The sequence below is a fragment of the Pseudophryne corroboree genome, unplaced genomic scaffold (genome assembly GCF_028390025.1).
Source record: "Pseudophryne corroboree isolate aPseCor3 unplaced genomic scaffold, aPseCor3.hap2 scaffold_1938, whole genome shotgun sequence".
NCBI lineage: Eukaryota > Metazoa > Chordata > Amphibia > Anura > Myobatrachidae > Pseudophryne > Pseudophryne corroboree.
In genome coordinates, this window is record NW_026968578.1 from 51,378 (window position 1) to 69,993 (window position 18,616).

General features: G+C 36.9%; 5 non-coding genes across 5 annotated transcripts; all 5 read left to right on the forward strand.

The window, feature by feature from the left end:
* The first annotated feature begins 1,838 nt into the window (after positions 1–1,838).
* TRNAI-UAU (transfer RNA isoleucine (anticodon UAU)) lies at positions 1,839–1,931 on the forward strand. Its single transcript is given in 2 exon segments — positions 1,839–1,876; positions 1,896–1,931. It is a non-coding gene; the product is annotated as a tRNA-Ile (tRNA).
* A 6,701-nt stretch (positions 1,932–8,632) lies between these two features.
* TRNAI-UAU (transfer RNA isoleucine (anticodon UAU)) lies at positions 8,633–8,725 on the forward strand. Its single transcript is given in 2 exon segments — positions 8,633–8,670; positions 8,690–8,725. It is a non-coding gene; the product is annotated as a tRNA-Ile (tRNA).
* A 2,782-nt stretch (positions 8,726–11,507) lies between these two features.
* TRNAI-UAU (transfer RNA isoleucine (anticodon UAU)) lies at positions 11,508–11,600 on the forward strand. The gene is given in 2 exon segments: positions 11,508–11,545; positions 11,565–11,600. It is a non-coding gene; the product is annotated as a tRNA-Ile (tRNA).
* Positions 11,601–15,437: 3,837 nt separating this feature from the next.
* TRNAT-UGU (transfer RNA threonine (anticodon UGU)) lies at positions 15,438–15,530 on the forward strand. The gene is given in 2 exon segments: positions 15,438–15,475; positions 15,495–15,530. It is a non-coding gene; the product is annotated as a tRNA-Thr (tRNA).
* Positions 15,531–17,237: 1,707 nt separating this feature from the next.
* Positions 17,238–17,330, forward strand: TRNAI-AAU (transfer RNA isoleucine (anticodon AAU)). Its single transcript is given in 2 exon segments — positions 17,238–17,275; positions 17,295–17,330. It is a non-coding gene; the product is annotated as a tRNA-Ile (tRNA).
* Positions 17,331–18,616: the final 1,286 nt, after the last annotated feature.

Sequence of the window (18,616 nt, forward strand, 5' to 3'; positions counted from 1 at the left end):
TCCACATCTAGCATAACCAACTAATGCTGCTAAGTGTTCCAGCGGCGCAATCGGTCAGCGCGCGGTACTTATAAGACAGTAACTGTTGAGCAATGCTGAGGTTGTGAGTTCAAGCCTCACCTGGAGCAGCTTTCCTTACTGTTTTTTTCTTTTTCTTATGTCAATAGTCATTGATTATAAACTGCTATCTTAATATTTAATATGATATTACAAAGGATGGAAGAAAGAAAGAAAAAACACAAACATGATTGTGCATTTAAGTTGTCAGCACACATCTGCTTTGGTTCAAATGCACTGCATATCTTCCTTCAGTCAGCCAACAAAACAGCAATGGAAAAGATTAACATACTGTTGGTAAAGCAGTTGCATCAAATTGATTTTCTGCAATATAGCATGATAATCCATACTGACAGCTCTGGATAGTACCAGCACATTTCTTACTGGACTTGGTAATGCAAAGAACACAGTAAATAGCTTCAATTTTTCCCCAAAAATAAATAATTGACTATTAAAAACATAACAGTCTTAAATAAGAACATCAGTAAGCACCACTGGCATAATGGATAAGTCACTGTCCTCCTCAGCCAGGGGTTGTTGGTCCAAGTCCCATCTGGGGTGGAAGTCATTACAGCAAGTGTCTCATCACTAGAGTTGATATTTTATCCTTGCTTCAACTGTAAAACAGTCTTGCAGTGTTTAGCTTGTAAAAAATGACCACAGAAGCTTAAATATAACATTTATTATGATAACATTGTTGTTTTTTTTATAAACCTTTTCTATCACCGTGGACAGCTTATTCAAGTGCCATCTGGCATGCATGTTCCTTTGTTGCTCATCATTCATCACCAAAAACGATTTTCTTTTTCAATTCTTATGACTGTACTGATTGTATTAAATAAAATCCACATCTAGCATAACCAATTAATGCTGCAAAGTGCTCCAGTGGTGCAATTGGTTTGCGCTAGGTACTTGTAAAACAGTATCTGTTGAGCAATACCGAGGTTGTGAGTTCAAGCCTCGCCTTGAGAAGCTTTGTTTACTATTTTTTTCTTTTTCTTATGTCAATAGTCATTGATTATAAACTGCTACCTTAATATTTAATATGATATTACAAAGGATGGAAGAAAGAAAGAAAAAACACAAACATGAGTTTGTATTTCAGTTGTCAGCACACACCTGCTTTGGTTCAAATGCACTGCATATCTTCCTTCAGTCAGCCAACAAAACATCAATGGAAAACATTAACATACTGTTGGTAAAGCAGTTGCATCAAATTGATTTTCTGCAATATAGCATTATAATCCATACTGACAGCTCTGGATAGTACCAGCACATTTCTTGCTGGACTTGGTAATGCAAAGAACACAGTAAACAGCTTCACTTTTTCTCAAAAATAAATAATTGACTATTAAAAACCTAACAGTCTTAAATAAGTACATCAGTAAGCAACACTGGCATAATGGATAAGTCACTGTCCTCCTAAGCCAGTGGTTGTGGGTCCAAGTCTCATCTGGGGTGGAAGTAATTACAGCAAGTGTCTCATCACTAGAGTTGATATTTTATCCTTGCTTCAACTGTAAAATAGTCTTGCAGTGTTTAGCTTGTAAAAAATGACCACAGAAGCTAAAATATGACATTTATTATGATATCATTGTTGTAGTTTTTTTTTAAACCTTTTCTATCACCGTGGACAGCTTATTCAAGTGCCATCTGGCATGCACGTTCGTTTGTTGCTCATCATTCATCACCAAAAATGATTTTCTTTTTCAATTCTTATGACTGTACTGATTGTATTGAATAAAGTCCACATCTTGCATAACCAACTGATGCTGCTAAGTGCTCCAGTGGCGCAATTGGTCAGCGCACGGTACTTATAAGACAGTATCTGTTGAGCAATGCCGAGGTTGTGAGTTCAAGCCTCACCTGGAGCAACTTTGCTTACTGTTTTTTTTCTTTTTCTTATGTCAATAGTCATTGATTATAATCTGCTACCTTAATATTTAATTAAGAAAGAAGAATGGAAGAAAGAAAGAAAAAACACAAACATGATTGTGCATTTAAGTTGTCAGCACACATCTGCTTTGGTTCAAATGCACTGCATATCTTCCTTCAGTCAGCCAACAAAACAGCAATGGAAAAGATTAACATTCTGTTGGTAAAGCAGTTGCATCAAATTGATTTTCTGCAATATAGCATGATAATCCATACTCACAGCTCTGGATAGTACCAGCACATTTCTTGCTGGACTTGGTAATGCAAAGAACACAGTAAACAGCTTCACTTTTTCTCAAAAATAAATAATTGACTATTAAAAACCTATCAGTCTTAAATAAGGATATCAGTAAGCACCACTGGCATAATGGATAAGGCACTGTTCTCCTAAGCCAGGCATGTCCAAACTGCGGCCCCTTAGCTGTTGTAAAACTACATATCCCAGCATGCCCAAACACAGTTTTGCTGCCAGAGAATGCTAAAGCTGTGTCAGGGCATGTTGGGATGTGTAGTTTCTCCACAGCTGGAGGGCCACAGTTTGGACATGCCTGTCCTAAGCCATTGGTTGTGGGATTTAAGTCCCGTATGAGTTGGAAGTCATTACAGCAAGTGTCTCATCACTAGAGTTGATGTTTTATCCTTGCTTCAACTGTACAACAGTCTTGCAGTGTTTAGCTTGCAAAAAATGACCACAGAAGCTAAAATATGACATTTATTATGATAACATTGTTGTTGTTTTTTTTAAACCTTTTCTATCACCGTGGACAGCTTATTCAAGTGCCATCTGGCATGCACGTTCGTTTGTTGCTCATCATTCATCACCAAAAATGATTTTCTTTTTCAATTCTTATGACTGTACTGATTGTATTGAATAAAATCCACATCTAGCATAACCAACGGATGTTGCTAAGTGCTCCAGTGGCGCAATTGGTCAGCGCGCAGTATTTATAAGACAGTATCTGTTGAGCAATACTGAGGTTGTGAGTTCAAGCCTCACCTGAAGCAGCTTTGTTTACTGTTTTTTTTTTCTTATGTCAATAGTCATTGATTATAAACTGCTACCTTAATATTTAATATGATATTACAAAGGATGGAAGAAAGAAAGAAAAAACACAAACATGAGTTTGTATTTAAGTTGTCAGCACACATCTGCTTTGGTTCAAATGCACTGCATATCTTCCTTAAGTCAGCCAACAAAACAGCAATGGAAAAGATTAACATACTGTTGGTAAAGCAGTTGCATCAAATTGATTTTCTGCAATATAGCATGATAATCCATACTGACAGCTCTGTATAGTACCAGCACATTTCTTGCTGGACTTGGTAATGCAAAGAACACAGTAAACAGCTTCACTTTTTCTCAAAAATAAACAATTGACTATTAAAAACCTATCAGTCTTAAATAAGAAGATCAGTAAGCACCACTGGCATAATGGATAAGTCACTGTCCTCCTAAGCCAGTGGTTGTGGGTCCAAGTCCCATCTGGGGTGGAAGTCATTACAGCAAGTGTCTCATCAGTAGAGTTGATATTTTATCCTTGCTTCAACTGTACAACAGTCTTGCAGTGTTTAGCTTGCAAAAAATGACCACAGAAGCAAAAAATGACATTTATTATGATAACATTGTTGTTGTTTTTTTTAAACCTTTTCTATCACTGTGGATAGCTTATTCAAGTGCCATCTGGCATGCACATTCATTTGTTTATCATCATTCATCACCAAAAATGATTTTCTTTTTCAATTCTTATGACTGTACTGATTGTATTGAATAAAATCCACATCTAGCATAACCACATCTAAGTGCTCCAGTGGCGCAATTGGTCAGCACGCGGTACTTATAAGACAGTATCTGTTGAGCAATGCTGAGGTTGTGAGTTCAAGCCTCACCTGGAGCAGCTTTGTTTACTGTTTTTTTTCTTTTTTTATGTCAATAGTCATTGATTATAATCTGCTACCCTAATATTTAATATGATATTACAAAGGATGGAAGAAAGAAAGAAAAAACAAACACGAACATGAGTTTGTATTTAAGTTGTCAGCCCACATCTGCTTTGGTTCAAATGCACTGCATATCTTCCTTAAGTCAGCCAACAAAACAGCAATGGTAAAGATTAACATACTGTTGGTAAAGCAGTTGCATCAAATTGATTTTCTGCAATATAGCATGATAATCCATACTGACAGCTCTGTATAGTACCAGCACATTTCTTGCTGGATTTGGTAATGCAAAGAACACAGTAAACAGCTTCACTTTTTCTCAAAAATAAATAATTGACTATTAAAAACCTATCAGTCTTAAATAAGGACATCAGTAAGCACCACTGGCATAATGGATAAGGCACTGTTCTCATAAGCCAGGCATGTCCAAACTGCGGCCCCTTAGCTGTTGTAAAACTACATATCCCAGCATGCCCAAACACAGTTTTGCTGCCAGAGAATGCTAAAGCTGTGTCAGGGCATGTTGGGATGTGTAGTTTCTCCACAGCTGGAGGGCCACAGTTTGGACATGCCTGTCCTAAGCCATTGGTTGTGGGATTTAAGTCCCGTCTGAGTTGGAAGTCATTACAGCAAGTGTCTCATCACTAGAGTTGATATTTTATCCTTGCTTCAACTGTACAACAGTCTTGCAGTGTTTAGCTTGCAAAAAATGACCACAGAAGCTAAAATATGACATTTATTATGATAACATTGTTGTTGTTTTTTTTAAACCTTTTCTATCACCGTGGACAGCTTATTCAAGTGCCATCTGGCATGCACGTTCGTTTGTTGCTCATCATTCATCACCAAAAGTTATTTTCTTTTTCAATTCTTATGACTGTACTGATTGTATTGAATAAAATCCACATCTAGCATAAACAACTGATGTTGTTAAGTGCTCCAGTGGCGCAATTGGTCAGCGCGCAGTACTTATAAGACAGTATCTGTTGAGCAATGCCAAGGTTGTGAGTTCAAGCCTCACCTGGAGCAGCTTTGTTGACTGTATTTTTCTTTTTCTTATGTCAATAGTCATTGATTATAAACTGCTACCTTAATATTTAATATGATATTACAAAGGATGGAAGAAAGAAAGAAAAAACACAAACATGAGTTTGTATTTAAGTTGTCAGCACACATCTGCTTTGGTTCAAATGCACTGCATATCTTCCTTCAGTCAGCCAACAAAACAGCAATGGAAAAGATTAACATACTGTTGGTAAAGCAGTTGCATCAAATTGATTTTCTGCAGTATAGCATGATAATCCATACTGACAGCTCTGTATAGTACCAGCACATTTCTTGCTGGACTTGGTAATGCAAAGAACACATTAAACAGCTTCACTTTTTCTCAAAAATAAATAATTGACTATTAAAAACCTATCAGTCTTAAATAAGGACATCAGTAAGCACCACTGGCATAATGGATAAGGCACTGTTCTCCTAAGCCAGTGGTTGTGGGTTTAAGTCCCGTCTGAGTTGGAAGTCATTACAGCAAGTGTCTCATCACTGGAGTTGATATTTTATCCTTGCTTCAACTGTAAAACAGTCTTGCAGTGTTTAGCTTGCAAAAAATGACCACAGAAGCTAAAATATGACATTTATTATGATAACACTGTTGTTGTTTTTTTTTAAACCTTTTCAATCACCGTGGACAGCTTATTCAAGTGCCATCTGGCATGCACGTTCGTTTGTTGCTCATCATTCATCACCAAAAATGATTTTCTTTTTCAATTCTTATGACTGTACTAATTGTATTGAATAAAATCCACATCTAGCATAACCAACTAATGCTGCTAAGTGTTCCAGCGGTGCAATCGGTCAGCGCGCGGTACTTATAAGACAGTAACTGTTGAGCAATGCTGAGGTTGTGAGTTCAAGCCTCACCTGGAGCAGCTTTCCTTACTGTTTTTTTCTTTTTCTTATGTCAATAGTCATTGATTATAAACTGCTATCTTAATATTTAATATGATATTACAAAGGATGGAAGAAAGAAAGAAAAAACACAAACATGATTGTGCATTTAAGTTGTCAGCACACATCTGCTTTGGTTCAAATGCACTGCATATCTTCCTTCAGTCAGCCAACAAAACAGCAATGGAAAAGATTAACATACTGTTGGTAAAGCAGTTGCATCAAATTGATTTTCTGCAATATAGCATGATAATCCATACTGACAGCTCTGGATAGTACCAGCACATTTCTTACTGGACTTGGTAATGCAAAGAACACAGTAAATAGCTTCAATTTTCCCCCAAAAATAAATAATTGACTATTAAAAACATAACAGTCTTAAATAAGAACATCAGTAAGCACCACTGGCATAATGGATAAGTCACTGTCCTCCTCAGCCAGGGGTTGCTGGTCCAAGTCCCATCTGGGGTGGAAGTCATTACAGCAAGTGTCTCATCACTAGAGTTGATATTTTATCCTTGCTTCAACTGTAAAACAGTCTTGCAGTGTTTAGCTTGTAAAAAAATGACCACAGAAGCTTAAATATAACATTTATTATGATAACATTGTTGTTTTTTTTATAAACCTTTTCTATCACCGTGGACAGCTTATTCAAGTGCCATCTGGCATGCATGTTCCTTTGTTGCTCATCATTCATCACCAAAAACGATTTTCTTTTTCAATTCTTATGACTGTACTGATTGTATTAAATAAAATCCACATCTAGCATAACCAATTAATGCTGCAAAGTGCTCCAGTGGTGCAATTGGTTTGCGCTAGGTACTTGTAAAACAGTATCTGTTGAGCAATACCGAGGTTGTGAGTTCAAGCCTCGCCTTGAGAAGCTTTGTTTACTATTTTTTTCTTTTTCTTATGTCAATAGTCATTGATTATAAACTGCTACCTTAATATTTAATATGATATTACAAAGGATGGAAGAAAGAAAGAAAAAACACAAACATGAGTTTGTATTTCAGTTGTCAGCACACACCTGCTTTGGTTCAAATGCACTGCATATCTTCCTTCAGTCAGCCAACAAAACATCAATGGAAAACATTAACATACTGTTGGTAAAGCAGTTGCATCAAATTGATTTTCTGCAATATAGCATTATAATCCATACTGACAGCTCTGGATAGTACCAGCACATTTCTTGCTGGACTTGGTAATGCAAAGAACACAGTAAACAGCTTCACTTTTTCTCAAAAATAAATAATTGACTATTAAAAACCTAACAGTCTTAAATAAGTACATCAGTAAGCAACACTGGCATAATGGATAAGTCACTGTCCTCCTAAGCCAGTGGTTGTGGGTCCAAGTCTCATCTGGGGTGGAAGTAATTACAGCAAGTGTCTCATCACTAGAGTTGATATTTTATCCTTGCTTCAACTGTAAAATAGTCTTGCAGTGTTTAGCTTGTAAAAAATGACCACAGAAGCTAAAATATGACATTTATTATGATATCATTGTTGTAGTTTTTTTTTTAAACCTTTTCTATCACCGTGGACAGCTTATTCAAGTGCCATCTGGCATGCACGTTCGTTTGTTGCTCATCATTCATCACCAAAAATGATTTTCTTTTTCAATTCTTATGACTGTACTGATTGTATTGAATAAAGTCCACATCTTGCATAACCAACTGATGCTGCTAAGTGCTCCAGTGGCGCAATTGGTCAGCGCACGGTACTTATAAGACAGTATCTGTTGAGCAATGCAGAGGTTGTGAGTTCAAGCCTCACCTGGAGCAACTTTGCTTACTGTTTTTTTTCTTTTTCTTATGTCAATAGTCATTGATTATAATCTGCTACCTTAATATTTAATTAAGAAAGAAGAATGGAAGAAAGAAAGAAAAAACACAAACATGATTGTGCATTTAAGTTGTCAGCACACATCTGCTTTGGTTCAAATGCACTGCATATCTTCCTTCAGTCAGCCAACAAAACAGCAATGGAAAAGATTAACATTCTGTTGGTAAAGCAGTTGCATCAAATTGATTTTCTGCAATATAGCATGATAATCCATACTCACAGCTCTGGATAGTACCAGCACATTTCTTGCTGGACTTGGTAATGCAAAGAACACAGTAAACAGCTTCACTTTTTCTCAAAAATAAATAATTGACTATTAAAAACCTATCAGTCTTAAATAAGGATATCAGTAAGCACCACTGGCATAATGGATAAGGCACTGTTCTCCTAAGCCAGGCATGTCCAAACTGCGGCCCCTTAGCTGTTGTAAAACTACATATCCCAGCATGCCCAAACACAGTTTTGCTGCCAGAGAATGCTAAAGCTGTGTCAGGGCATGTTGGGATGTGTAGTTTCTCCACAGCTGGAGGGCCACAGTTTGGACATGCCTGTCCTAAGCCATTGGTTGTGGGATTTAAGTCCCGTCTGAGTTGGAAGTCATTACAGCAAGTGTCTCATCACTAGAGTTGATATTTTATCCTTGCTTCAACTGTACAACAGTCTTGCAGTGTTTAGCTTGCAAAAAATGACCACAGAAGCTAAAATATGACATTTATTATGATAACATTGTTGTTGTTTTTTTTAAACCTTTTCTATCACTGTGGATAGCTTATTCAAGTGCCATCTGGCATGCACATTCATTTGTTTATCATCATTCATCACCAAAAATGATTTTCTTTTTCAATTCTTATGACTGTACTGATTGTATTGAATAAAATCCACATCTAGCATAACCACATCTAAGTGCTCCAGTGGTGCAATTGGTCAGCACGCGGTATTTATAAAACAGTATCTGTTGAGCAATGCTGAGGTTGTGAGTTCAAGCCTCACCTGGAGCAGCTTTGTTTACTGTTTTTTTTCTTTTTTTATGTCAATAGTCATTGATTATAATCTGCTACCCTAATATTTAATATGATATTACAAAGGATGGAAGAAAGAAAGAAAAAACAAACACGAACATGAGTTTGTATTTAAGTTGTCAGCCCACATCTGCTTTGGTTCAAATGCACTGCATATCTTCCTTAAGTCAGCCAACAAAACAGCAATGGAAAAGATTAACATACTGTTGGTAAAGCAGTTGCATCAAATTGATTTTCTGCAATATAGCATGATAATCCATACTGACAGCTCTGTATAGTACCAGCACATTTCTTGCTGGATTTGGTAATGCAAAGAACACAGTAAACAGCTTCACTTTTTCTCAAAAATAAATAATTGACTATTAAAAACCTATCAGTCTTAAATAAGGACATCAGTAAGCACCACTGGCATAATGGATAAGGCACTGTTTTCCTAAGCCAGGCATGTCCAAACTGCGGCCCCTTAGCTGTTGTAAAACTACATATCCCAGCATGCCCAAACACAGTTTTGCTGCCAGAGAATGCTAAAGCTGTGTCAGGGCATGTTGGGATGTGTAGTTTCTCCACAGCTGGAGGGCCACAGTTTGGACATGCCTGTCCTAAGCCATTGGTTGTGGGATTTAAGTCCCGTCTGAGTTGGAAGTCATTACAGCAAGTGTCTGATCACTAGAGTTGATATTTTATCCTTGCTTCAACTGTACAACAGTCTTGCAGTGTTTAGCTTGCAAAAAATGACCACAGAAGCTAAAATATGACATTTATTATGATAACATTGTTGTTGTTTTTTTTAAACCTTTTCTATCACCGTGGACAGCTTATTCAAGTGCCATCTGGCATGCACGTTCGTTTGTTGCTTATCATTCATCACCAAAAATGATTTTCTTTTTAAATTCTTATGACTGTACTGATTGTATTGAATAAAATCCACATCTAGCATAACCAACTGATGTTGTTAAGTGCTCCAATGGCGCAATTGGTCAGCGCGCAGTACTTATAAGACAGTATCTGTTGAGCAATGCCAAGGTTGTGAGTTCAAGCCTCACCTGGAGCAGCTTTGTTGACTGTATTTTTCTTTTTCTTATGTCAATAGTCATTGATTATAAACTGCTACCTTAATATTTAATATGATATTACAAAGGATGGAAGAAAGAAAGAAAAAACACAAACATGAGTTTGTATTTAAGTTGTCAGCACACATCTGCTTTGGTTCAAATGCACTGCATATCTTCCTTCAGTCAGCCAACAAAACAGCAATGGAAAAGATTAACATACTGTTGGTAAAGCAGTTGCATCAAATTGATTTTCTGCAGTATAGCATGATAATCCATACTGACAGCTCTGTATAGTACCAGCACATTTCTTGCTGGACTTGGTAATGCAAAGAACACATTAAACAGCTTCACTTTTTCTCAAAAATAAATAATTGACTATTAAAAACCTATCAGTCTTAAATAAGGACATCAGTAAGCACCACTGGCATAATGGATAAGGCACTGTTCTCCTAAGCCAGTGGTTGTGGGTTTAAGTCCCGTCTGAGTTGGAAGTCATTACAGCAAGTGTCTCATCACTGGAGTTGATATTTTATCCTTGCTTCAACTGTAAAACAGTCTTGCAGTGTTTAGCTTGCAAAAAATGACCACAGAAGCTAAAATATGACATTTATTATGATAACACTGTTGTTGTTTTTTTTTAAACCTTTTCAATCACCGTGGACAGCTTATTCAAGTGCCATCTGGCATGCACGTTCGTTTGTTGCTCATCATTCATCACCAAAAATGATTTTCTTTTTCAATTCTTATGACTGTACTAATTGTATTGAATAAAATCCACATCTAGCATAACCAACTAATGCTGCTAAGTGTTCCAGCGGCGCAATCGGTCAGCGCGCGGTACTTATAAGACAGTAACTGTTGAGCAATGCTGAGGTTGTGAGTTCAAGCCTCACCTGGAGCAGCTTTCCTTACTGTTTTTTTCTTTTTCTTATGTCAATAGTCATTGATTATAAACTGCTATCTTAATATTTAATATGATATTACAAAGGATGGAAGAAAGAAAGAAAAAACACAAACATGATTGTGCATTTAAGTTGTCAGCACACATCTGCTTTGGTTCAAATGCACTGCATATCTTCCTTCAGTCAGCCAACAAAACAGCAATGGAAAAGATTAACATACTGTTGGTAAAGCAGTTGCATCAAATTGATTTTCTGCAATATAGCATGATAATCCATACTGACAGCTCTGGATAGTACCAGCACATTTCTTACTGGACTTGGTAATGCAAAGAACACAGTAAATAGCTTCAATTTTTCCCCAAAAATAAATAATTGACTATTAAAAACATAACAGTCTTAAATAAGAACATCAGTAAGCACCACTGGCATAATGGATAAGTCACTGTCCTCCTCAGCCAGGGGTTGTTGGTCCAAGTCCCATCTGGGGTGGAAGTCATTACAGCAAGTGTCTCATCACTAGAGTTGATATTTTATCCTTGCTTCAACTGTAAAACAGTCTTGCAGTGTTTAGCTTGTAAAAAATGACCACAGAAGCTTAAATATAACATTTATTATGATAACATTGTTGTTTTTTTTATAAACCTTTTCTATCACCGTGGACAGCTTATTCAAGTGCCATCTGGCATGCACGTTCGTTTGTTGCTCATCATTCATCACCAAAAATGATTTTCTTTTTCAATTCTTATGACTGTACTGATTGTATTGAATAAAGTCCACATCTTGCATAACCAACTGATGCTGCTAAGTGCTCCAGTGGCGCAATTGGTCAGCGCACGGTACTTATAAGACAGTATCTGTTGAGCAATGCCGAGGTTGTGAGTTCAAGCCTCACCTGGAGCAACTTTGCTTACTGTTTTTTTTCTTTTTCTTATGTCAATAGTCATTGATTATAATCTGCTACCTTAATATTTAATTAAGAAAGAAGAATGGAAGAAAGAAAGAAAAAACACAAACATGATTGTGCATTTAAGTTGTCAGCACACATCTGCTTTGGTTCAAATGCACTGCATATCTTCCTTCAGTCAGCCAACAAAACAGCAATGGAAAAGATTAACATTCTGTTGGTAAAGCAGTTGCATCAAATTGATTTTCTGCAATATAGCATGATAATCCATACTCACAGCTCTGGATAGTACCAGCACATTTCTTGCTGGACTTGGTAATGCAAAGAACACAGTAAACAGCTTCACTTTTTCTCAAAAATAAATAATTGACTATTAAAAACCTATCAGTCTTAAATAAGGATATCAGTAAGCACCACTGGCATAATGGATAAGGCACTGTTCTCCTAAGCCAGGCATGTCCAAACTGCGGCCCCTTAGCTGTTGTAAAACTACATATCCCAGCATGCCCAAACACAGTTTTGCTGCCAGAGAATGCTAAAGCTGTGTCAGGGCATGTTGGGATGTGTAGTTTCTCCACAGCTGGAGGGCCACAGTTTGGACATGCCTGTCCTAAGCCATTGGTTGTGGGATTTAAGTCCCGTATGAGTTGGAAGTCATTACAGCAAGTGTCTCATCACTAGAGTTGATGTTTTATCCTTGCTTCAACTGTACAACAGTCTTGCAGTGTTTAGCTTGCAAAAAATGACCACAGAAGCTAAAATATGACATTTATTATGATAACATTGTTGTTGTTTTTTTTAAACCTTTTCTATCACCGTGGACAGCTTATTCAAGTGCCATCTGGCATGCACGTTCGTTTGTTGCTCATCATTCATCACCAAAAATGATTTTCTTTTTCAATTCTTATGACTGTACTGATTGTATTGAATAAAATCCACATCTAGCATAACCAACGGATGTTGCTAAGTGCTCCAGTGGCGCAATTGGTCAGCGCGCAGTATTTATAAGACAGTATCTGTTGAGCAATACTGAGGTTGTGAGTTCAAGCCTCACCTGAAGCAGCTTTGTTTACTGTTTTTTTTTTCTTATGTCAATAGTCATTGATTATAAACTGCTACCTTAATATTTAATATGATATTACAAAGGATGGAAGAAAGAAAGAAAAAACACAAACATGAGTTTGTATTTAAGTTGTCAGCACACATCTGCTTTGGTTCAAATGCACTGCATATCTTCCTTAAGTCAGCCAACAAAACAGCAATGGAAAAGATTAACATACTGTTGGTAAAGCAGTTGCATCAAATTGATTTTCTGCAATATAGCATGATAATCCATACTGACAGCTCTGTATAGTACCAGCACATTTCTTGCTGGACTTGGTAATGCAAAGAACACAGTAAACAGCTTCACTTTTTCTCAAAAATAAACAATTGACTATTAAAAACCTATCAGTCTTAAATAAGAAGATCAGTAAGCACCACTGGCATAATGGATAAGTCACTGTCCTCCTAAGCCAGTGGTTGTGGGTCCAAGTCCCATCTGGGGTGGAAGTCATTACAGCAAGTGTCTCATCAGTAGAGTTGATATTTTATCCTTGCTTCAACTGTACAACAGTCTTGCAGTGTTGAGCTTGCAAAAAATGACCACAGAAGCAAAAAATGACATTTATTATGATAACATTGTTGTTGTTTTTTTTAAACCTTTTCTATCACTGTGGATAGCTTATTCAAGTGCCATCTGGCATGCACATTCATTTGTTTATCATCATTCATCACCAAAAATGATTTTCTTTTTCAATTCTTATGACTGTACTGATTGTATTGAATAAAATCCACATCTAGCATAACCACATCTAAGTGCTCCAGTGGCGCAATTGGTCAGCACGCGGTACTTATAAGACAGTATCTGTTGAGCAATGCTGAGGTTGTGAGTTCAAGCCTCACCTGGAGCAGCTTTGTTTACTGTTTTTTTTCTTTTTTTATGTCAATAGTCATTGATTATAATCTGCTACCCTAATATTTAATATGATATTACAAAGGATGGAAGAAAGAAAGAAAAAACAAACACGAACATGAGTTTGTATTTAAGTTGTCAGCCCACATCTGCTTTGGTTCAAATGCACTGCATATCTTCCTTAAGTCAGCCAACAAAACAGCAATGGAAAAGATTAACATACTGTTGGTAAAGCAGTTGCATCAAATTGATTTTCTGCAATATAGCATGATAATCCATACTGACAGCTCTGTATAGTACCAGCACATTTCTTGCTGGATTTGGTAATGCAAAGAACACAGTAAACAGCTTCACTTTTTCTCAAAAATAAATAATTGACTATTAAAAACCTATCAGTCTTAAATAAGGACATCAGTAAGCACCACTGGCATAATGGATAAGGCACTGTTTTCCTAAGCCAGGCATGTCCAAACTGCGGCCCCTTAGCTGTTGTAAAACTACATATCCCAGCATGCCCAAACACAGTTTTGCTGCCAGAGAATGCTAAAGCTGTGTCAGGGCATGTTGGGATGTGTAGTTTCTCCACAGCTGGAGGGCCACAGTTTGGACATGCCTGTCCTAAGCCATTGGTTGTGGGATTTAAGTCCCGTCTGAGTTGGAAGTCATTACAGCAAGTGTCTGATCACTAGAGTTGATATTTTATCCTTGCTTCAACTGTACAACAGTCTTGCAGTGTTTAGCTTGCAAAAAATGACCACAGAAGCTAAAATATGACATTTATTATGATAACATTGTTGTTGTTTTTTTTAAACCTTTTCTATCACCGTGGACAGCTTATTCAAGTGCCATCTGGCATGCACGTTCGTTTGTTGCTTATCATTCATCACCAAAAATGATTTTCTTTTTAAATTCTTATGACTGTACTGATTGTATTGAATAAAATCCACATCTAGCATAACCAACTGATGTTGTTAAGTGCTCCAATGGCGCAATTGGTCAGCGCGCAGTACTTATAAGACAGTATCTGTTGAGCAATGCCAAGGTTGTGAGTTCAAGCCTCACCTGGAGCAGCTTTGTTGACTGTATTTTTCTTTTTCTTATGTCAATAGTCATTGATTATAAACTGCTACCTTAATATTTAATATGATATTACAAAGGATGGAAGAAAGAAAGAAAAAACACAAACATGAGTTTGTATTTAAGTTGTCAGCACACATCTGCTTTGGTTCAAATGCACTGCATATCTTCCTTCAGTCAGCCAACAAAACAGCAATGGAAAAGATTAACATACTGTTGGTAAAGCAGTTGCATCAAATTGATTTTCTGCAGTATAGCATGATAATCCATACTGACAGCTCTGTATAGTACCAGCACATTTCTTGCTGGACTTGGTAATGCAAAGAACACATTAAACAGCTTCACTTTTTCTCAAAAATAAATAATTGACTATTAAAAACCTATCAGTCTTAAATAAGGACATCAGTAAGCACCACTGGCATAATGGATAAGGCACTGTTCTCCTAAGCCAGTGGTTGTGGGTTTAAGTCCCGTCTGAGTTGGAAGTCATTACAGCAAGTGTCTCATCACTGGAGTTGATATTTTATCCTTGCTTCAACTGTAAAACAGTCTTGCAGTGTTTAGCTTGCAAAAAATGACCACAGAAGCTAAAATATGACATTTATTATGATAACACTGTTGTTGTTTTTTTTTAAACCTTTTCTATCACCGTGGACAGCTTATTCAAGTGCCATCTGGCATGCACGTTCGTTTGTTGCTCATCATTCATCACCAAAAATGATTTTCTTTTTCAATTCTTATGACTGTACTAATTGTATTGAATAAAATCCACATCTAGCATAACCAACTGATGCTGCTAAGTGCTCCAGTGGCGCAATTGGTCAGCGCGCGGTACTTGTAAAACAGTATCTGTTGAGCAATACAGAGGTTGTGAGTTCAAGCCTCACCTGGAGCAGCTTTGTTTACTGTTTTTTTTTCTTATGTCAATAGTCATTGATTATAAACTGCTACCTTAATATTTAATATGATATTACAAAGGATGGAAGAAAGAAAGAAAAAACACAAACATGATTGTGCATTTAAGTTGTCAGCACACATCTGCTTTGGTTCAAATGCACTGCATATCTTCCTTCAGTCAGCCAACAAAACAGCAATGGAAAAGATTAACATACTGTTGGTAAAGCAGTTGCATCAAATTGATTTTCTGCAATATAGCATGATAATCCATACTGACAGCTCTGGATAGTACCAGCACATTTCTTACTGGACTTGGTAATGCAAAGAACACAGTAAACAGCTTCAATTTCCCCCCAAAAATAAATAATTGACTATTAAAAACATAACAGTCTTAAATAAGAACATCAGTAAGCACCACTTGCATAATGGATAAGTCACTGTCCTCCTCAGCCAGGGGTTGTTGGTCCAAGTCCCATCTGGGGTGGAAGTCATTACAGCAAGTGTCTCATCACTAGAGTTGATATTTTATCCTTGCTTCAACTGTAAAACAGTCTTGCAGTGTTTAGCTTGTAAAAAAATGACCACAGAAGCTTAAATATAACATTTATTATGATAACATTGTTGTTTTTTTTATAAACCTTTTCTATCACCGTGGACAGCTTATTCAAGTGCCATCTGGCATGCATGTTCCTTTGTTGCTCATCATTCATCACCAAAAACGATTTTCTTTTTCAATTCTTATGACTGTACTGATTGTATTAAATAAAATCCACATCTAGCATAACCAATTAATGCTGCAAAGTGCTCCAGTGGTGCAATTGGTTTGCGCTAGGTACTTGTAAAACAGTATCTGTTGAGCAATACCAAGGTTGTGAGTTCAAGCCTCGCCTTGAGAAGCTTTGTTTACTATTTTTTTCTTTTTCTTACGTCAATAGTCATTGATTATAAACTGCTACCTTAATATTTAATATGATATTACAAAGGATGGAAGAAAGAAAGAAAAAACACAAACATGAGTTTGTATTTCAGTTGTCAGCACACACCTGCTTTGGTTCAAATGCACTGCATATCTTCCTTCAGTCAGCCAACAAAACATCAATGGAAAACATTAACATACTGTTGGTAAAGCAGTTGCATCAAATTGATTTTCTGCAATATAGCATTATAATCCATACTGACAGCTCTGGATAGTACCAGCACATTTCTTGCTGGACTTGGTAATGCAAAGAACACAGTAAACAGCTTCACTTTTTCTCAAAAATAAATAATTGACTATTAAAAACCTAACAGTCTTAAATAAGTACATCAGTAAGCACCACTGGCATAATGGATAAGTCACTGTCCTCCTAAGCCAGTGGTTGTGGGTCCAAGTCTCATCTGGGGTGGAAGTAATTACAGCAAGTGTCTCATCACTAGAGTTGATATTTTATCCTTGCTTCAACTGTAAAATAGTCTTGCAGTGTTTAGCTTGTAAAAAATGACCACAGAAGCTAAAATATGACATTTATTATGATATCATTGTTGTAGTTTTTTTTTAAACCTTTTCTATCACCGTGGACAGCTTATTCAAGTGCCATCTGGCATGCACGTTCGTTTGTTGCTCATCATTCATCACCAAAAATGATTTTCTTTTTCAATTCTTATGACTGTACTGATTGTATTGAATAAAGTCCACATCTTGCATAACCAACTGATGATGCTAAGTGCTCCAGTGGCGCAATTGGTCAGCGCACGGTACTAATAAGACAGTATCTGTTGAGCAATGCCGAGGTTGTGAGTTTAAGCCTCACCTGGAGCAACTTTGCTTACTGTTTTTTTTCTTTTTCTTATGTCAATAGTCATTGATTATAATCTGCTACCTTAATATTTAATTAAGAAAGAAGAATGGAAGAAAGAAAGAAAAAACACAAACATGATTGTGCATTTAAGTTGTCAGCACACATCTGCTTTGGTTCAAATGCACTGCATATCTTCCTTCAGTCAGCCAACAAAACAGCAATGGAAAAGATTAACATTCTGTTGGTAAAGCAGTTGCATCAAATTGATTTTCTGCAATATAGCATGATAATCCATACTCACAGCTCTGGATAGTACCAGAACATTTCTTGCTGGACTTGGTAATGCAAAGAACACAGTAAACAGCTTCACTTTTTCTCAAAAATAAATAATTGACTATTAAAAACCTATCAGTCTTAAATAAGGATATCAGTAAGCACCACTGGCATAATGGATAAGGCACTGTTCTCCTAAGCCAGGCATGTCCAAACTGCGGCCCCTTAGCTGTTGTAAAACTACATATCCCAGCATGCCCAAACACAGTTTTGCTGCAAGAGAATGCTAAAGCTGTGTCAGGGCATGTTGGGATGTGTAGTTTCTCCACAGCTGGAGGGCCACAGTTTGGACATGCCTGTCCTAAGCCATTGGTTGTGGGATTTAAGTCCCGTCTGAGTTGGAAGTCATTACAGCAAGTGTCTGATCACTAGAGTTGATATTTTATCCTTGCTTCAACTGTACAACAGTCTTGCAGTGTTTAGCTTGCAAAAAATGACCACAGAAGCTAAAATATGACATTTATTATGATAACATTGTTGTTGTTTTTTTTAAACCTTTTCTATCACCGTGGACAGCTTATTCAAGTGCCATCTGGCATGCACGTTCGTTTGTTGCTCATCATTCATCACCAAAAATGATTTTCTTTTTCAATTCTTATGACTGTACTGATTGTATTGAATAAAATCCACATCTAGCATAACCAACGAATGTTGCTAAGTGCTCCAGCGGCGCAATTGGTCAGCGCGCAGTATTTATAAGACAGTATCTGTTGAGCAATGCTGAGGTTGTGAGTTCAAGCCTCACCTGGAGCAGCTTTGTTTACTGTTTTTTTTTTCTTATGTCAATAGTCATTGATTATAAACTGCTACCTTAATATTTAATATGATATTACAAAGGATGGAAGAAAGAAAGAAAAAACACGAAGTTGTCAGCACACATCTGCTTTGGTTCAAATGCACTGCATATCTTCCTTAAGTCAGCCAACAAAACAGCAATGGAAAAGATTAACATACTGTTGGTAAAGCAGTTGCA